General features: G+C 41.7%; 1 long non-coding RNA gene across 3 annotated transcripts in view; it reads left to right on the forward strand.

Moving 5' to 3' along the window:
* The window catches only part of LOC117805211, a 34561-nt gene extending 17015 nt beyond the window's left edge, over positions 1-17546 (forward strand). Inside the window, exons 3-6 of one of the 3 annotated variants that reach the window (XR_004629368.1) lie at positions 8722-8857; positions 12838-12887; positions 15965-16020; positions 16693-17546. This is a non-coding gene — a long non-coding RNA (uncharacterized LOC117805211). Of the gene's footprint in view, positions 1-1179; positions 1199-8721; positions 8858-12837; positions 12888-15964; positions 16073-16692 lie in introns of those variants that run through there. The other 2 variants (XR_004629369.1, XR_004629367.1) reach the window with 2 other exon arrangements.
* The last annotated feature ends 226 nt before the right edge of the window (positions 17547-17772 follow it).

Below are 17772 nucleotides of genomic sequence, written 5' to 3' on the forward strand. Positions count from 1 at the left end.
CACTGTCTCTCATTCAGACAAATACCTGCTATTCTAACAGCAAGAGACGAGAGGGGAAATCACAGGAAGGACAGAGGAGTCCCATAAAACAAGGCGTCACGTCACCCGCCCCTCCTTTTTTTAAAAAAAAAAATACCTTCCTCATACAAGGTGTGTGTGTTCGGTTTTTTGATGGGGGCTGTGGTGCGGAGGGCTCCTATCTGGGCCGAGCTAGGTCACACAGGCCCATCCAGGCTGCAGTGGCTCTGTGACGTGGCATTAAACTAGAACCAACTAGCAGGCCCGAACCCTTTAAGAGGTGGTACTCCCTCAGAACGCCACAGACCTGCCATGTAAGCTGATGTTTGATAAGAGCTAAAAACAAGAGAATTAATTGACGCAGGATGGACCCAAAAATGAGAGCGGGAATCAGGAGAGGTGTGTATGTTTGTGTTGGGTGGAGGGGAGAAGAGGGGTAAGTCCAGATATATATAAAAAAAAAAACATGTGAAGAAATGTCATTTGATTTATCTTTTGCAGTGTGTGATTTGTCTTTTGGGTCTTTTTTTCTGTGTAATTATCATGTTATTACAACACACATTAAAGTGTAGAAACATCATTTGAAGCTGCTTTTTCTTATGTTATCTAATATTTCAAAACATTTTGAAGTGATGCAGTGAAATATAATAAAATATAAGCTTCAAGCCGGATTTTGTTGGAAATTGAATGTCATGTTTTAAAAAATTTTGCAACAAGTTAAAGAAAAAAACCCTTTAAGACCGAATCAGAGAGGCACTGCTTTGTTCCCTCTGTAATAATTCCCTGTGATTACTTTTTTTCATGTCCTTGAGATGGGCAGTGTTTTCCATTAGGCAAATTAGAACCAAACTTTTTCTAATAAACCTGGCAGTTTAAAGTGACCTAGAGAGAAGAGTCTCATGGTTAACAGAAAGTGGGACGACGATTCTCCCAAAGCACTGCCCTTACTTTAATGAGAGAGGAGCTGGAAAAAAAAAAAGGGACGAGCTGCGAAGCTGTCAAAGTGCTGCCTGTTTGGGATTTATTGTCTGTTTGGCAGTTTTAAAAGCTGTTTAGGACACTTGTCTGCAGCGAGTGCAGGTCCATTTTGTCTCTCTCCTCTCTTCCAACCTTTGCTCTGCTCTGCTCTGCTTTGCTGTCGAATGGGCTGCCTCCACACAGAGAAGCCGGGTTTTCACTGGTGAGTGGCTTAATGATTATCAAAGAAATACATTTAAATCCCAGTGCTGTGTTGGTCCTCTGATGAGTGTTAACTGTGTTCAGAAAACACTCCTTAAGGTTGCTTTTTCCTGCTGACCTGTTCGACTTTGTTTATTTTATTTTAGAGCACCCTGAGCTGCTTTACCCTCTCGAGCGTTTGTTTTATAAATCTTTGAAGTCTTCTTCATAGCTTAGGCTGAATTTACACATTTACATAACACTTTAAGATAAAGAGTAAAAAGAAAAAGCTTAAAGATGGAAGAATTTAGGAGAAATAAAGCTGCTTTTAAAAGAATGATTTTTAATTACACATTCAAAATGTGTGAAAGATGTTAAACCCAAATGATTGTTGATGCAGATGGTCATTTAATTTCATGACAAAGACATTTTATTTTTGTGTCTGGCCTTTGCAAAGAGATTTAAAGTTACATAAGAATGTGTCGTAACAAGGAGAACAACCTTCTTACTACACTTTAAATTACTAAAGCTGGGAGAGAAAATTATCTTTCTTATTAATGTGTTTTTAACAAACTTTAAATATTAAACAGTTTAAAAAAAAAGCTGTTTCCTTATTTTTTTAAACTGAAATGATCGTGTTTCTTTTCTGGAGTTCAGTCATGGAAAGGCTGGATTGAAAAGAAATGCACCATTTTCAACTTTGCTTCATTACTTTGAAGAGTACAGTTTCTGTAAAAAAGGTCAAAGTTATATTTATTTTGAAGTTCTGTTTGACAGAAAACAGTTCAAACTAAATTAAAATTCTTATCTTTTTCAGATATGCTACTTTTTTCATGCAGAAACTCTGTCCTAATGCAGGACGCCTTTCTGAAAAACCTGAAATTCTTTTTTCAAGGTCACACAAAAAAGGATCAGTTGAACTAATTTTTCCAATAAATAAAGTCCTGTATTATCTCTATTAGATATCACATTTATTATGTTTTTAAAAAATTAATTCAGAACATAAATAAATGTTTTTATCTTTGACTGATTTTGTCTCTTTTTCTGCTTGAACACCAAAGTGAGACAAATCCACAGCATTCATAAAGCAGAAGGCTTTTATTTTTACTCTGTTAATTACACTTTATTTAACTTAATACATCATTAATGTTTAAACTTAGTGTATTTAATGAAGGTGCTCTATTCCTGCTTTTCAAACAAATCCATCGACCCACATTCGATATGTAATTATTATTCTGAGAGGGGGAAAAAGGGTAAATGGGTCTGATGGATTCTTTTTTCATTCTGGTTTTAATTTCTTAAATCCCATTTTAAAAAAGGATGAAAAGCAGAAAATTAGAAAACAGTTTAAATACTGAAATTTTCTCAAACTACATTTGAGGGGGAAAAAAAATCAGAGTGACAAAAAAGGAAAACAAACAGAATCTAATAAGTGGACAGTGAACCTGCAGACTCACTCCTCGTCTTTAACCTCTGAGTCTGTCTGGTCCCAGAGTGACTAAAAGAACTCATGTCTGTTTTTAGGATACTCCAGTCTTTAGGTTTTATTTTAGGCATCTGTTGAAAATAACTCTTTGTTTAATAAAGAGGTAAGTTCTGTATTTCACGTACGACAAACCGATTTGTCAAGTTCTGAACTCTACAAGTGACTGCATCACTCAGGCCGCCATGTTGTCTCCTCCTGTCCTCCATTTTGTGCTCCGTTCTCTCAGGTTCTTGTTCACCTGCTTTTATCGAAGTCAGAACAAACTCCATCTGATATTTTACCAGAGTTTAAAAAAAGGATTCAACAGAAATTTCACATGAACAATAGCTTTTATTTTCCATGAGACCTGTGAAGGTTATTTTTCTGAGACAGCTCACTTCCCGGTTGGTTACTCTGCTTTTATCTCATCCAACGTTCTTCAAATATTAAAATCTGACAACTAGTGCAACAGGTTAAAACCTGGTTAGAGAGGCGAAAGCTCTGAAAAGAAAGAGTCCTGTTTGACGAGGCGTTAACCTCTTACGACAATTGTCCGTGTAATTAGTAACACCCGTGTTGGAGGTTGCATGCGATGTTAAGTTTTAAAGCTCTGCAGTGAGAGCGACTGTGACCCGTGGCTCCTTAATGGCCGCTGAGGGTCAGGGAGGTTAATAGAAACTGATGTATGAGGCCCCAGAGTGACATCCCAAAGGGGATGGCCCCTTAATCCTTATTAGGCCTCTGTGTTAGTGATCCTTACCTTTCAAAGCAAACAGCACGCACTCTTAGCCGAGGGGCCCCGGCCTGCCCCCAGCGTTACACTTCTGACCCCGGGGTCGTGGCCTTTGTTCAGAAGCTTTTGGAGAATGACCTCAGAGGTCATGGCTGTAATAGAGAAGTTGTCGTGGCGCGTGCGGCTGAGGGGCCCCCTCAGCGGACCACCTCGTAGAGGGAGCGGGCGCAGCGCACTGGTCACCAGAGAGCAAAGAAAGAGTGTGTGTGTGTGTGTTCAACGGAGTGTGAATGTATAGATAGCTGTAATTTAGAGGGTGGGAATACGACGTGGAGTAAACCTGCTAGTTATCATTATTTTCACTGAAGGTTTTAGCATGAAAATCACTCCTCAGAGTTTAGATTTTTAAATTTAAAAAACATTAATGTACAGATTTATTTAAGGAGCTCACAGGTGGTTTTACGTTTAATTTACAGCAAAACTCCAACTTTCATTTAGAAGAAAAGGGAATTTCACCACTAAAATCAATTCTATATTTTCTATTTATAGATATTTTTGCCCACAAAAAAAGAACATCCTCCTTGAAAAAGCTTTTCATGAATCCTTCTACCTTCCAATGATTTATTTCATCTTTATGATTCAACTCCTGCCTCTGAGCACGGATCTATTGTGACTGATATCAGCCTGGATAGCTGAATGTACTGTCTGTCCTTGGTCCCTACATGCAGCATGTGTGTGTGTGTGTGTGTGTGTGTGTGTGTGTGTGTGTGTGTGTGTGTGTGTGTGTGTGTGTGTGTGTGTGTGTGTGTGTGTGTGTTATACATTCAGTGTGTGTATGTTAATTTGTTGTGTTAGCTGCAGTAGATTGGTGGCATGGATCATGAGGGTGTGAAGGTGTCAGTGGTCTGATAAGACCACTGAATCACAACTTGATTGTTTCATCTTGTGAGTGAACTGTAACTCATTTGGCCTGTGAGACATTTACTGCAGTGTTGTCACATGAGTTGTGCATCAGTGACATATTTGTTGCGGTCGGTTTCACTGCTTTTTATTTCATTCTTCTTTCTTGAAGTTTGGAGAGTTTTAAAGATTTGTTTAAACTAAGCGGTGTAATGCAGATCTTTGTCTTCCTGACTTGCTTTGGCTCAGCTGAAAAAAAATGCTGATCTTGAAAGCACAACTTACATCTTATCAAACATCATCAGCGCTATCTGCCTTCTCACCCTGACGAGACACGTGCGGTGAGAAGGCAGAGCACAGCTTCCATTTAACCTGGATACAAAAAAAAAGAATGTTTGTGGACTTTTGGAGGTGTCATAAACCAGGTTGTTAATATTGGAGTTTCATCAATGGCAGCATTACGCAGGCCGCTCCTGCAGGGGCGAGGCCGCGCAGAGGGCTACAGTGTCAGAAGTTGGCAGCTGAGCCAAAACCAGAGTCGTATCCTCAGATGAACTCTCCACGACGTACGGTGCAACAGGCTCTGCCAAGTTTTTTGAATTCCTGCCACATGTTAGATGGTAAACAACTGACTCGCAGAGACAGTGTCTGAGATAGACGAGGAGGGCTGAGGGACTCTTCACAGTGCTGATGAGACACGAAATTTGTTTACACTATTGTTTGATTTATATTCAGCATGCAAGTGGCGTTTTGTTCTTGGAGGGATTGCGATTGGTTAACAGACGTGGCGAGATGTGACGTCACAGGGTTCAACCTAATGACTGTTTGGTGCTGCGTCCGTTTTTCTCATCAAGGGGGACACAAGTGAATTTGTGTCCTGATAAAGTGCGCTGAAATCGACCTGTGGTAACCCGATTTCTCCCCGTCCTTCGTCTAAATCTTCACAATGAGAATTTATCGCGTTTGCGCCTCGTGTTTCTTTGATATGTGGATAGTGCGGCAGTACACAGAACCCAGGGTTTCTGAGTTTCATTCGAAGCTGAGTAGAGTTAGGCAAGACAAGTGCACTCACTCTCTATCTCTCCCCTACACTCTCTCTGAGGTAGACACACACACACACACACACAGCAACGTAATGCCTTTTCTTTCAGCTTCCAGGACTGAGAGTGAGGAGGTAGGAGATACTGCAACTAACCAAGCGGCCATATTAGCTTGCTTTTCAATGTCTTATATGCGTTTTGGTTTTCATCACCCCTCTAGTATGAAAAAAAAGAAAAACACGAGGCGTACAGGAATGTTTTCCCACCTGTATTTTCCTGTTTGTAATTTCCCCTTCGACTCTGTGTGAGCAAAACAGGTCGAATCAAAACTAGCTCGTCATTCCTCCGTGATGTGAGATGTGTCGTTTCTTTGGACAGTTTTCCCTTTTTCCTCTCTCTTTTGTGCGACTGCAACTTCGGGAAAAGAGAGGAGGGGAAAAATTTGCCTGTGTTGAGTTTCTTTTGGGAAAGAGAAGCCCTGCAAGGGAGGGGAATGGCGTCCAAAAAGAGAGGAAGTTGTTCTTCTGCCATGGGGGAATGTGTTGCAAACAGCTAAGGGGCATTACAGCACTTTGGCCACAGAGAGAAGGGGAGTGGGGGGGGAGTTGGGGGGGCGAGGGGGTGGTGGACGGAAACCGGACGGGTGTGAATAACCTTCAGCAGGCTGATGCAGAGGTTGGTAGGTGTGCATGAGGCAGAGGGGGAGAGAGAGAAAGAGAGACAGCAGGGCTGGTATCTGGCACAACACACTTAAAAAAGATTCTCCTCATGCAGGCTTAGATTAACACTAAGGTTCTCTGAGCCGGGCTGTTTATTACTGTAGGCTAGAACTGTGCTACTGGAAGGACAAGAAAGGGTGGGAGACAGAATAGGCTGGACGCTGAAGGGGAGGCGGAGGGGGAAAGGAGGGTGCAGGACACGAGCAGAATCATCAGCAGAGTCCATTTTATCGTTCAGTTACTGCCCGACATTTCTGCTCTCCAGACTCGCACGCAGGACGGCTGCAGATCGCAGCGAGGCGAGCGTGGCCTGATAATGGCACAGGGCGGGCACACTGCGGTAAATATTACAGGATTTTACTGCGTGGTTCAGTGTTGCAATCATGGCGGGGCAGTCGCACCCAGGTGCTTATCAGGCTTTGATTGCGTGCCAAAGCAGTCAATGTTGCTTTTCATTTCATTAACTGTGGTAGAGAGAGAGACGCAGCAGTCAAGACCAAATTCATCAGCGATGAAGCCCAGATTTCTTTTTCGGCCTCTTCAAAAAGAACGCCTTTACTTCCATTGCTTCTGTTGCCTCCTGAAAGTTTTGTGATAAAACGACCTGTAGGTCAAATTTACACGTCTGATATCAAACTCTTAAACGTATGAATGAGTTGTTAATCTTTACCATGAACCTCAAAGTTAGGAGTTGTAAGTTGCCCCAGAATCTTTTAATCATTTGTGAGTGTGTGTGTGTGTGTTTGCTGTGACTCTCCTCCTCAGGAAAGTGCACTCTGTCCCTCCGCTTCCCTCCCCAACCCGCCCTCGTGCGCGCGCACGTCGCATCGAGCCAGTGATGACAACGCGTAGAGCTGCACGCACTCCTACACGTCCCCTGTTTCATCATCAGCTGAGCTCCTTCTCCTCCACTCACAGCTCTTCTCCCCTCCCTCTCACGCCCCCTCCCCTCTCAGCTCCTCGCTTCTTTTTCTATCCATCGCTCTCCTCCTCCTCTCTCCCTGGGTCCCGGCCACATGCGAGAGGGTAGACTAGGACGCTGCAGCTCTGAAAAAAAAAAGAGGGGAAAAACGCTCTGCTGCTATTTCTACAGGCGGGCCCTCCCCTTTAGCTAGTCTGTGCCAAAAGAGGGAGGGATTTTTTACTACTCCCAGTCCCAGGATTTTAACCCTCTGCCTGCTCTTGCTTCTCTCTGCAAGATCTTCTCCTCAATATCATGCAACAAGTGGCTTCGCTTTACTCCTACTTCGACATAGCTGCGCCATGTTTGAGACATTTTTCAGGACCAGCGTTTTTTCACAGGCTGACTCTGATCAAACACACTTTTCCAGTTTTTGCTGCTTCTGGTTTGTGTTCAGTAGAGTTAAACCGGACAGGATGGAATCAGGTTTTTTTTTTTTTTTTTATTCGTACCCTCCTGTGATGCGAAGGCCCTTTTTTCGAGCACGTGCTTCTCGGTTACTCGCCATGCTTCCTTCTCTCGTGAGTCGTCCCCTGAAGCCGAGGAAGAAGACGGCGGCGGCTTGTTTCTCGTGCAATCTTTGACCAACTGTTTGATTTCATGCTACCTGTGCATGAATCTGGATTTTCTACAGATGATTTCTCATGCATTTCTCCCGTTCTCTTATCTCTCCTCTGCCCTCCTCCTTCCTCACCCTTCCATCCCCAAACCTCTCCTTCTTTTTGGTTTGTTGCCCCACCCTCTCTTCCTCACGTTCTCTCCCCTACTCCCTCTCTCCTTCTTTCTCTCTCTCTATCTCTCTCTCTCTCTCTCACTCTTGTGGGCAGTCTCCAGTGAAAGGGGAGCAGGAGGGCGGGGCGACAACGGGGCTTTTTCTGGGACAGGTGCCAATTCCAAACAAAAGACACAAAAAGCCAAAAAGAGTGAGATAGTTCCCAACTACTGGCAAAAAAGTGGCATATTGCGAGAAGTGATTTGTAGTAGTGACATGTGTGTGTTTGTTCCTGCCCTCCTGTTGCAGGACTTGAATTTTTTTTGTGTTTGCTTGAGTTAGTAGCAGCAGAGATCTTGAAGCTCTCTTTCCCCCCTCTCTCTGCTCTCTTGCTTCCGTGAAGGCATTTGAGTTTCGAGCTGGGGGGAAAAGAAGGAGGGGTGGGTGGAGTTGGGAAGGGGCAGCAGGAGGCGGAGCCATGCCTCCTCTCCTCCCTGTCGAGTCTTCTGCATTATTCATATGCCCGGGCCAGTGCTGCAATCTGACTGGCTGCCTGGCTTAGCATTCAGCCGACATTCAGCAGCTCTGTTTGCTAACATTCCTCATTCAAAGCCTTGTTAACTGCCAGACGGGAGGAACACGCGACTCCATGGGAAACCCACATGGCCTCCTTATTGTGGCGGGCCCTGACAGTGGCAGACTAGGAGGTGGCAGACAGGGGAGAGAGAGGGGAGCCGGTTTGTAAATAGTAGAAAGCAGTTAGCCGAGGTTATGCAGGTTACCCGAGGCTTACAGACCAGTTATGGCCAAGGCGGCTGGATTGACAGGGTGAAACCCAGACAGAGGGGCAGACAGATGGGAAGACAGACTCACAGACATGGCGTTGAGGCAGACAGGAGGCTGGTACTTTCTGGGACTCTGAATGGGTCTCTCGTTGGCGTGCCCGCCTACTCCTTGCGGGGAGTGCAAGAGCTGTGTGACTGAATCCGGGCTCCTTCTCTGCCCTTCTCTGCAGAGAGGATATGTGGACATGCCCGGAGCAGCGTGAGAGGGATCAAGCACCACAAACGCCCGGAGATTTCGACGCTTTACCCCCCGGATAGCTGATGGCTGCGGCGTGTGTGTGCCAGTTCTCCTCAAAGTCTTGTTGGGTAAGTCAGGGAGTATGTGTGGGTGTGGAGGTAAGTGTGTTTGTGTATGCCTGTGCAAGTGTAGGCTTTTAGAAATACTCACATGCAGAGTTTTTTCTTCAGACGAACGATGAGACAAGCGCCTCGGTGCGGTTTTGTTCGACCCGATCTCTGTGTTCACGTATTTAAACGTTAAGTTTGGGTGTTGATTCTCGAGGGCGACATGTCGACCCAGAGAGGGGAGGCTAACTGAGTATGGACAAACCAGGGGGGGAAACGTGGCAAGGCCTTTGAATTTAGACGAAATCAAGCTAATCTCTCCTCTGCGGCGTTTCCTACCTGCAGTTTGCTTTTCAGGTCGGCCTTTAGTGTGAGACAGAAGGACAGTTTTGGAGGGAGCAGAGAGGGACGAGTGCTGTAATGTTGGGCTGAGGGCCAGACAAGGCCTGCTTCACAAGGCCGAGCCCCACCACAATGCTCTGTCTCTCTCTCTTTCTCAGGCACTCTCTGAGTCTCTCTCCCTTTTTCGGTCCTGGTCAGCTATCAGAAAAGTGTTAGCCGCCATGCTCCGATAGCATTTAATCATGGAAACCTCATCCGCACATATGCATACGAGGTTTTTGCTTCTTATAAAAGGTTAAACATTTGAAAACGGGTCATCGCTGACACGTGGCCACTCATAGTGATGATAAAGTACAAACAGGCCTTTTTGAACATACCGCTTATTACGTTTTTTAACTACTGCCGCTCACACATACAGGATTATTTTACCTTTCTGAATTTTTCCTCACATACGTAAACAAATCAAGAAACTACAAGGCATTCGTCTGCAGCGATGTCTGTCTTTACAGCGATTGTACCGATACCAGACGTAATTCTGGACCTTTGGAATTTAAATATCGAACACAAACAGAGTAGTATGGTTAGTAAAGCTTCACAACCTAGAGTAAGTAATGGCTCTAATTTCGTCTGCATTGATTCATATTTGTTCTCCTGATAAAACAATATATAAGCCACACCCCCGGCGATGCCTTCAGGGACCCCATCTCTTAATTATCACTCATAATTCATTCCCTCGAACAAGCGCTAATTGGAGAATCTTCCATTTGATCCAACTTTGCCTGTTGCTATGTCTCTGTGATAACACCACAGCACATCAGACTGTACCATGACCAGTAGGTAGGAGTGGAGGCAGTGTGAATCATCACAGATAGCTCTAGTCATCCCACCTACGTCCCACGTTACGCACCACACTGCCTGGTGCGGGCTCCGCCATCATTGTGCGCCCCCACCCCTCTCCCCCCCTCTCCCCCACCCCCCCATCCCTCCCACGGCAGGGAACCCTAACTTTGCTTCCTGTATTAGGTGTGTCCAGACCCCCTTTTCTGAGACCAAGAGCCTGTCGTGACTACGACTTGGTACGTCAGTATTTGGAGAAAGTACGCGTCATCGCTGAACACCAATCGGCTCCCGAGGTGCAGCAAAAAAAAAAATTGCAGCAGAACCGAATGAAGAATGTGATCATATTTTGATTCTCCGCTCTTTTCTATTTCGTCCTTTTTTACTTTCTTTCATCGTAACACATGAGAGGTAGTGTTTGCGCAGACTTGTGACACGCTCCACAATCAAACGCCAAAATCGAACGGAATCATATCGTCACTTGGAACCTTTTCCTGAAAAAACGCCCAAATTATTTTTTTCTTATCGCTTTGAAATGACACGTAAAATGTCCTCTTTGTACTCAAGAGCTCTATTTCATATTTATATGAAAGGAATAAAATACAAGTTATTCAGTTTATTTCATCAAAATATTTAAAGACGTAGAATGAATAACGAATAGAAATAGGAATAATAATAAACTAACGAAAATAACATGAAATTCATACAAAAATAGAGGTTTTGTAAATCTGGCACCAAGTTGTTCCCAAAAATAAGAAGTAATCACTGTTCAAAAAATATATATATCATGCAGCTCCTGAATCTGTTACCTTTATATTATATTAAAAACGAGGAGCCCAAAAATAGCAGCAGTATTTTATTTTATTTTATGCTGAAAAAAAAGTGGTGACGATAAAATTGCAGATTTTATTGTCAAATTGAATCTGTAAGGAATGTTTAAAAAATAGATTTAATTCAAAGGCTAACAAAAAGAGTACCGCACTACATTGTGAACTTGACACATAGGACACATGCACGCCCTCAGACACACACACACACACACACACACACACACACACACACACACACACTCATGCAAACACCCAGACACATTTGATGCTATGTACCCCACAATGAACCCTGGCTCCTGAGATGAATGGGGTTCCCACGCCTCTCCCAAGGAGTGCAGGGCACAGCCTCCTCCTCTTGAGCATTCACACACACACACACACACGCACAAACACACACACACACACACACAATCACACACACACACATACACACACACACACACACACAATGAATCTACTACACATGGCCACACAGTCTTACTCAAACACACAGGTGCATTTTAGTGAAACACAGGCACACACACTTCCAGGGAAAAAGCACAAGGACACATTTTAATAGGCACACAAAAACAGAGATGTTTTAAAATATTGATGATTATTCAGAGAACCTGCTGCCAATGAAGAGCAATTTGAAGAAGCAGACAGACACATATCTGCTGAGACAAGTCATCATTTAATATAATGGATTTAATTTGTAAAGCTGCAAACAGGAACGTTAATGAGGCATGAGATGCGTTTGTGCAGGTTACATTCACCTCCAGTCAAGTTATATCTCTTCTTATTATAGAGAGCATTAGAGTGTGTGTGCGTGTGTGTGTGTGTGTGTGTGTGTGAGAGAGAGAGAGAGAGAGAGAGAGAGAGAGTGTGTTACTGTGAGGATGTAAGAAAGCCTTTGTTTTAAAAGGGGAATTTAAATGAAGCAGAAAATGTGGGCATATCTAACATTTTATTTTCTAAGCCTAGAGAGCAAATCTTAAAGTGTGTGTGTGTGTGTGTGTGTGTGTGTGTGTAGGTGGTTTATAATTTAATATCTTAACATAGCATTAGCTTTTAAATATAAAAATATGGTTATTTAATTGAAAAATGATTAACATATTATTTAAATTTATTTTTGCATTTTAACATTTACGTAAATACAATTTTAATATATTTAAATGATCAGGTTTTTTTTTTCTCGCATTAAAATATGAGCTTTAGTTTGTGATAGAATACAAAAAATAGGATTTTATACAGTGAAGAGAATTTATTTAATTACACATCATAGAGGACAGGACTTTTCTAGAATGACTGACTTTGACACCGCAGTGTGTGTGTGTGTGTGTGTGTGTGTGTGTGTGTGTGTGTGTATTTGGACTGGGAGGGGGCTAAGTATGTATTTATATAATGTGTCACATGCAGTGTTTATTTCACATTGTTTGTAACTAGAAAATATATTTTTGCAGTATTTTATTTTAAGCTAAATTTGATGTGTTTTTCTAAACTTGTCTTTAATGCGTTTTATCTTTTTAATCTGTAATCAGTATGATTTTTGAGGATTTTTTTTTTACATCTTATTTCCTGGAACTATAATTGGATCGCATTAAAGAAACATAAATTACAGAAAAATAGAGAAATGCCGAACAAAAAGGCACGACTTAATTTGTAATTCTAATGAGGAACAACCATTTACTCCCCCTGGTAATTCATGGAGCTTCTCTCTCAGATGAATCTTCAGCTTCTTCAACACTAGCCACTTTTTATCAATACAGTTAACTGGTCTAAAACGAGCGGTAACATTCTGAGCTGTGATCACTCTGACATGTTACATTAGCCTTAATGATTCACTCAAGGAACTACTGCTCGGCAGGTTTATGACCTGAGGGCTACATGGACACCTTGATGTGTGTGTGTGTGTGTGTTTCAGTGTGTGTGTGTGTGTGTTTTACAGCATTTTCCTGGATGTGTGTATCTATGTAACTATATTTAAAGTTTTTTTTTCTCTGTCATTTGCAGGCTCGTTATTTTGGATTGAAACATTTTCCTGCTCAGACCTCAAAGTCGAGGTGAGCTTCAATATCCTGTCTTTTCAGTATGAGATTTCGTCTTCACACTCATTGACGAATAACTGTTTGGTCTGTGTGGGTGTGTGTGTGTGTGTGTGTGTGTGTGTGTGTGAGAGAGGGAGAGTTAAAGAATGCAACCACACTGAAATTCAAATCATTTTAGGAAAGGTCTGCAGCAGGGATTATGAATCCTCTGGTTTCCTCCCCTGCAGCCTGCAGACACACAACACAATTAACACAGTTTGTCGTTAGTTTATTGAACACAGTCCGGCCCACATTGTTCCCAGCACACAGCAGCGACTGTGGCCGTGGACGTTGCGTCCCATCTAAAACCGGCTCTGGCGCATTGTGTGTGTCATGTCATCTGAATCACTAAGTCTGCGGTGCGGCTCAATGATAATCTCCTCAAAGAAAATTAGTCGGGAAAAATGGGGGAAAGAAAAGCCGTCAGCCTAAAGGTCAAATGAAGATTAGAGGGAAACAGTACACGAGGGCACACCGGCTGGCACCCGGAACTGCACAAAGGCCTCATTGTCACGGGAGCCCTGGGCTCTGCTGACACTCTCCCTGTGTACGTGGGGAGACATGACACCTGTTGGTGACTTTGATCAACTGCAAGCAAACTGACTAGATGCCTCCAAAGGCTTTTTTTTGTTATTATCACAATCGAATAAACCCCTAAATGTCTGAAATAATATTAAGTGTGACTCAGCAGACACAGAGACTAACACAGGCCTGTTGTTTGTTGTGACAAAGCAGGGATGAAAGATGAGAAATGATAAGAATGCCATTAGATAAAGATTTAAAGAAATCCAATAGTTAAAAAGAAAAAAGACAGAAACGCTTTTAATTTGACATTTTCCCAATGTAACTGTTACATTTCATTCCTCCGGGCACACAGGGCCTCCTCTCTTCCTTCACAGAGTCAAGTGCTTAGTGTCAAATCATTTGTAGAATTCTTCTTGACAGTTAAACAAGGTTTTACGGTTTATGGCGTTGTGCGTAAAACACTTTGGGACAAGTGTTCTTTGGAAAGTTTTGCTAAAGTGAATAGCTGCAGGGTGTCACAGCTCTCTTCAGATAATAATACCATTACATTTCTTACAGACGGGATACAGCTCTCACTCATTTGACCCTCCTGTTATGTTGCGGGTCAAATTGACCCTTTTTAAAGTGTATTTTAGGAAATACATGCCTTCCAAACCAGCTAAATGCAGCATAAAAATCTGGGCAGCATGTGACAGAAGAGGTGTCGTGTTAATTCATCAACAAAAATTCAAAATGAAATGAAATAAACAAAAATCTATGTCATGTGAAACTATTGTATTTATATTAAGGGCTTTCCAATGTACATTAAAAAATGTTTTAACATTAATTTTAATGAAGAACGAGTGAGTTATCCTCTTTGAACCATGATCTGTGAGAATTAAAGAACACCAATGGAACAAATCTTGATTTAAATGGTTAATAATGGAGTTCAAAATTAGATTTAAAAAAATGTGTATTGGGATTTTTTTTCGGTTCTGAAACTTTTGGATAATTGAATATGCCCCGGGTCAAACTGACCCAGGGACATTATTGCTGTTCCAGAGAAACGAACATAATAGGAGGGTTAATGTAACGCTCTGAACACATTTTATTCCTACCGTAGAAGTTTGAGATCTTATAAAAGTAAAGAAGAGGTTAAAAAAAAACCCAACAATTCAGAATATTAATTTAGCACTTAAATATTTTGAACAGGGTGCTGCTTTTTAATGTTTCACAACAACAAATGACCAAAAACATGTTTTGCACTTGATGTATTGGATTATAACTTTCCAAACAGGTTCTCTCTGATTTTTTTAGGTCTTAAAAAATTGCCTCTGACATTTTGTATCTGCCTGGATACGATGTAGTGGTACAGCAAAAAGAATGGTGACAAGGTGCTTTCAAATTTCACATTCTTATCTAATGAATTTATCACATAATGTTTGAATGTGCAGAAACCGTTTCCTCATGATCCTGGATTACCCACACAACAAGCTTTTAAATTTCAAGGACTACTATCAAGAGAAAGAATAAAGTCAGCTCAGGTCGAGGTCTTTGAAATTGTCAGATCACAACATTTTCACTTCTGTCGGCATCAAAACTGAAATGAAATCCACTTTCATAAAGGACGAGAGTAGAATCTCAGAGACCACCAGAGGTAAACATGAAAACATATCTCCTTTAAATTACATGAATCGACCCTTTAAGTAAAAGAGCTGCTCCTGTGTAAACTTGATACCTGGCTGTACACACATAAGCAGTGTGAGCAGAGAGTGCTCTGCTGTGCTCCTCGCAGGCCTGGACGTTAAGTAGCTCCTGTGGAGATTTGTGTGGCATTTATAGGAAAACCAACCTGCAATAAACTAGCCGCAAACTGGTGCCTGCGTGCGTTTACATTCCTGCATGTGAGGAGTTTAAGGCCGTGACTCACTTTTATATGTCGGACCTCACCTCCCCACCTCACGCCTCCCCTGTCGCTCCCTGGCTCAAGGGGAAACCGCAGCAGAGCCGCAGCCTCTCCTGTCTGACTCAGGAAACTCCCTGAAACAACCACAACCTGTCTGTTTGACCTTTCAGCCACACACACACACACACATACACACACAGACATACACACACACACACACACACACACACACACTCATTTGCATAAAGATATTCAAACAATCTGCAGAATGAGATTGAGGATGAGGATTAAACAGAGCAGTTTTAGGTTAATGGTGCTGTTTATCACTTGTTACCTAAGCCAGCAGGTAACGACACAGTCCCCCTGCTGATTGCCAAACAAGATCCTCATAAATAATCCAAACAGACAACACTCTCACTCACTGTGGGTTCAGGTGCATGCATGCAAACTCCTGCGTTTGTATGCAGGTGTTAAAACCCAAAGAGGCACAGATACTGCTTTTTATGTTTTATTTGCTCCTACACGGGTGCAGGTTTATGTGCACGAGGGAGCGCTGTCAGTGTGTGTGAGACAAGAGGTGAAAGTGTGACCTTTTGACTTGCGGTAGCATCTCACTCTCTCTCTTCTCGTTTGTTTCCCTCAGGCGGCGGAAACCTGAGAGGACAAGAGCCGACACCAGCACAGACCTGCAGAGAGGAGGTGACCTGTTAGTTATCAATGACTTTTGGGAAATAAGTCAACAGCAGTTTTTGAAAAGCACTAAAAGGTTTTCATTTTATGATACATCTGAGGTTAACTCTGCTATATGTCACATCAGGATTAATTCCCTGTAATTACAGTAAATGAAATGTATCTGTTTTATTTTTATACTTATTATTTAAATGGTATCAAAAAAAAATCTTAATTTAAAAAAAATATATTATTTTTTTTTAAATAAATAAAAGTTTAATTTAAAATATAAAAGTAAAGCAGCAATGTATACCACCTCTGTGTTAGTCTGGATATGTCACATCCTAGCAATTTATTTTAATTTTTATGATTTAATCTGAGTAAAAATTAAAAGTCCCAGAGGCCAATGTGTTTCCAAAAAGAATACATTATTTATTTATGAGAATTTAAACACAATGGGGACTAAAAAAATACACAGTTATGATACATAAGCATGCATACATGTGAAGGAAAAAAATAACTCAAAGGCAAGATATGCAAGATTTTTCTTTGAGTTTAACTGCAACCAAAGTTGTATTGAGCAAAGAGAGGGTTTCAAATATTTGTAGTTAGGAGTTGACTGTCTGTAAATGTTTTTTAAATGTCTTTTTGAAGTGATCTGTTTTCAGCATCATATGTCTGAAAGTCTTTTGTTGTTTGAAGTTTGTCCTACAGCAGGCCGATATTCAACAACGCCTGATGAGACGACCTGCAGGAGAAAAACTGTCCTTTGGGGTGAGGTAGTAGGTTGTATAGTTTTAGGGTCATTCCCAAGCTGTCAGATGACTATACAACTTACTGTCTTTCCTGAAGCGACTGTAATGGCATCTTCATCAGCATCATCATCATCCTCATCATTAAGGGAAAATAAAACTTCTACACTGTAAACTCCTTTTTTGACATTTTTCAAGCTTTCATTTTTTAACTTTTGAAATTGAATATTTTGAAGTGTCCATTTGTGATTCTGTTGTAATTATAGAAGCTCCAACAACATGCCCATTAGCTAGTATTTGATAGGTTGTTGTTTTTTTGCTTGTGTTGAGATGTAACATGTTAGTCTGAAGTTATCATCAAAAACCTGCGATAGCCACCAACATGTGATCCTCCCCCCCCTCTCCACCTGGGTGACATTATGGTGTTCGTACAGGGTGAGGTAGTAGGTTGTGTGGTTTCAGGGTTGTGATTTTACCCCATCAGGAGCTAACTATACAACCTACTGCCTTCCCTGGAGGGCAGCAATACATCACAGGAGCACACGCCTTTCTCAGCCATCACTGACAGACTCTCTTGAACTAAGCAGGTCAAAGGACTGAACTTTGATGTCGAAGGTTTCGTTGGATGGGTGAGTGGTGCGCAATTACAATATGTATTTAAAGGCTCAATAAACTACTAGAATGACCAGTTAAATATCAATTTAAAATAGCCAGGTTAGCTCTGGAAATGTTTTTATTATGCTGTTTGACTTTGTTCTGTTTTTTATGAAGAAATAAAGACTGGATGACAAATTGTGAGAAAAAGCTGTGTCTGATCCTTTCAGTGTAAAGCACTAAGTATTCAGAGTGGTTTCCTTTTGTAATCCTTGTAAGGAGCTCATGATATTTTAACAGACCAATCCTAGAAAAGCTGTGTGTCATACGTTTTTACATAAAGACCTGTTCAGGATAAGATTGTCTTTTCTTAAGTACTCATTAAGTCCATCAGTTCTGATTTTCCCTGCTGGATTATGTAAATGCAGTTCATCAA

This window comes from Notolabrus celidotus, chromosome 21 (assembly GCF_009762535.1).
Source record: "Notolabrus celidotus isolate fNotCel1 chromosome 21, fNotCel1.pri, whole genome shotgun sequence".
Taxonomy (NCBI): Eukaryota; Metazoa; Chordata; class Actinopteri; order Labriformes; family Labridae; genus Notolabrus; species Notolabrus celidotus.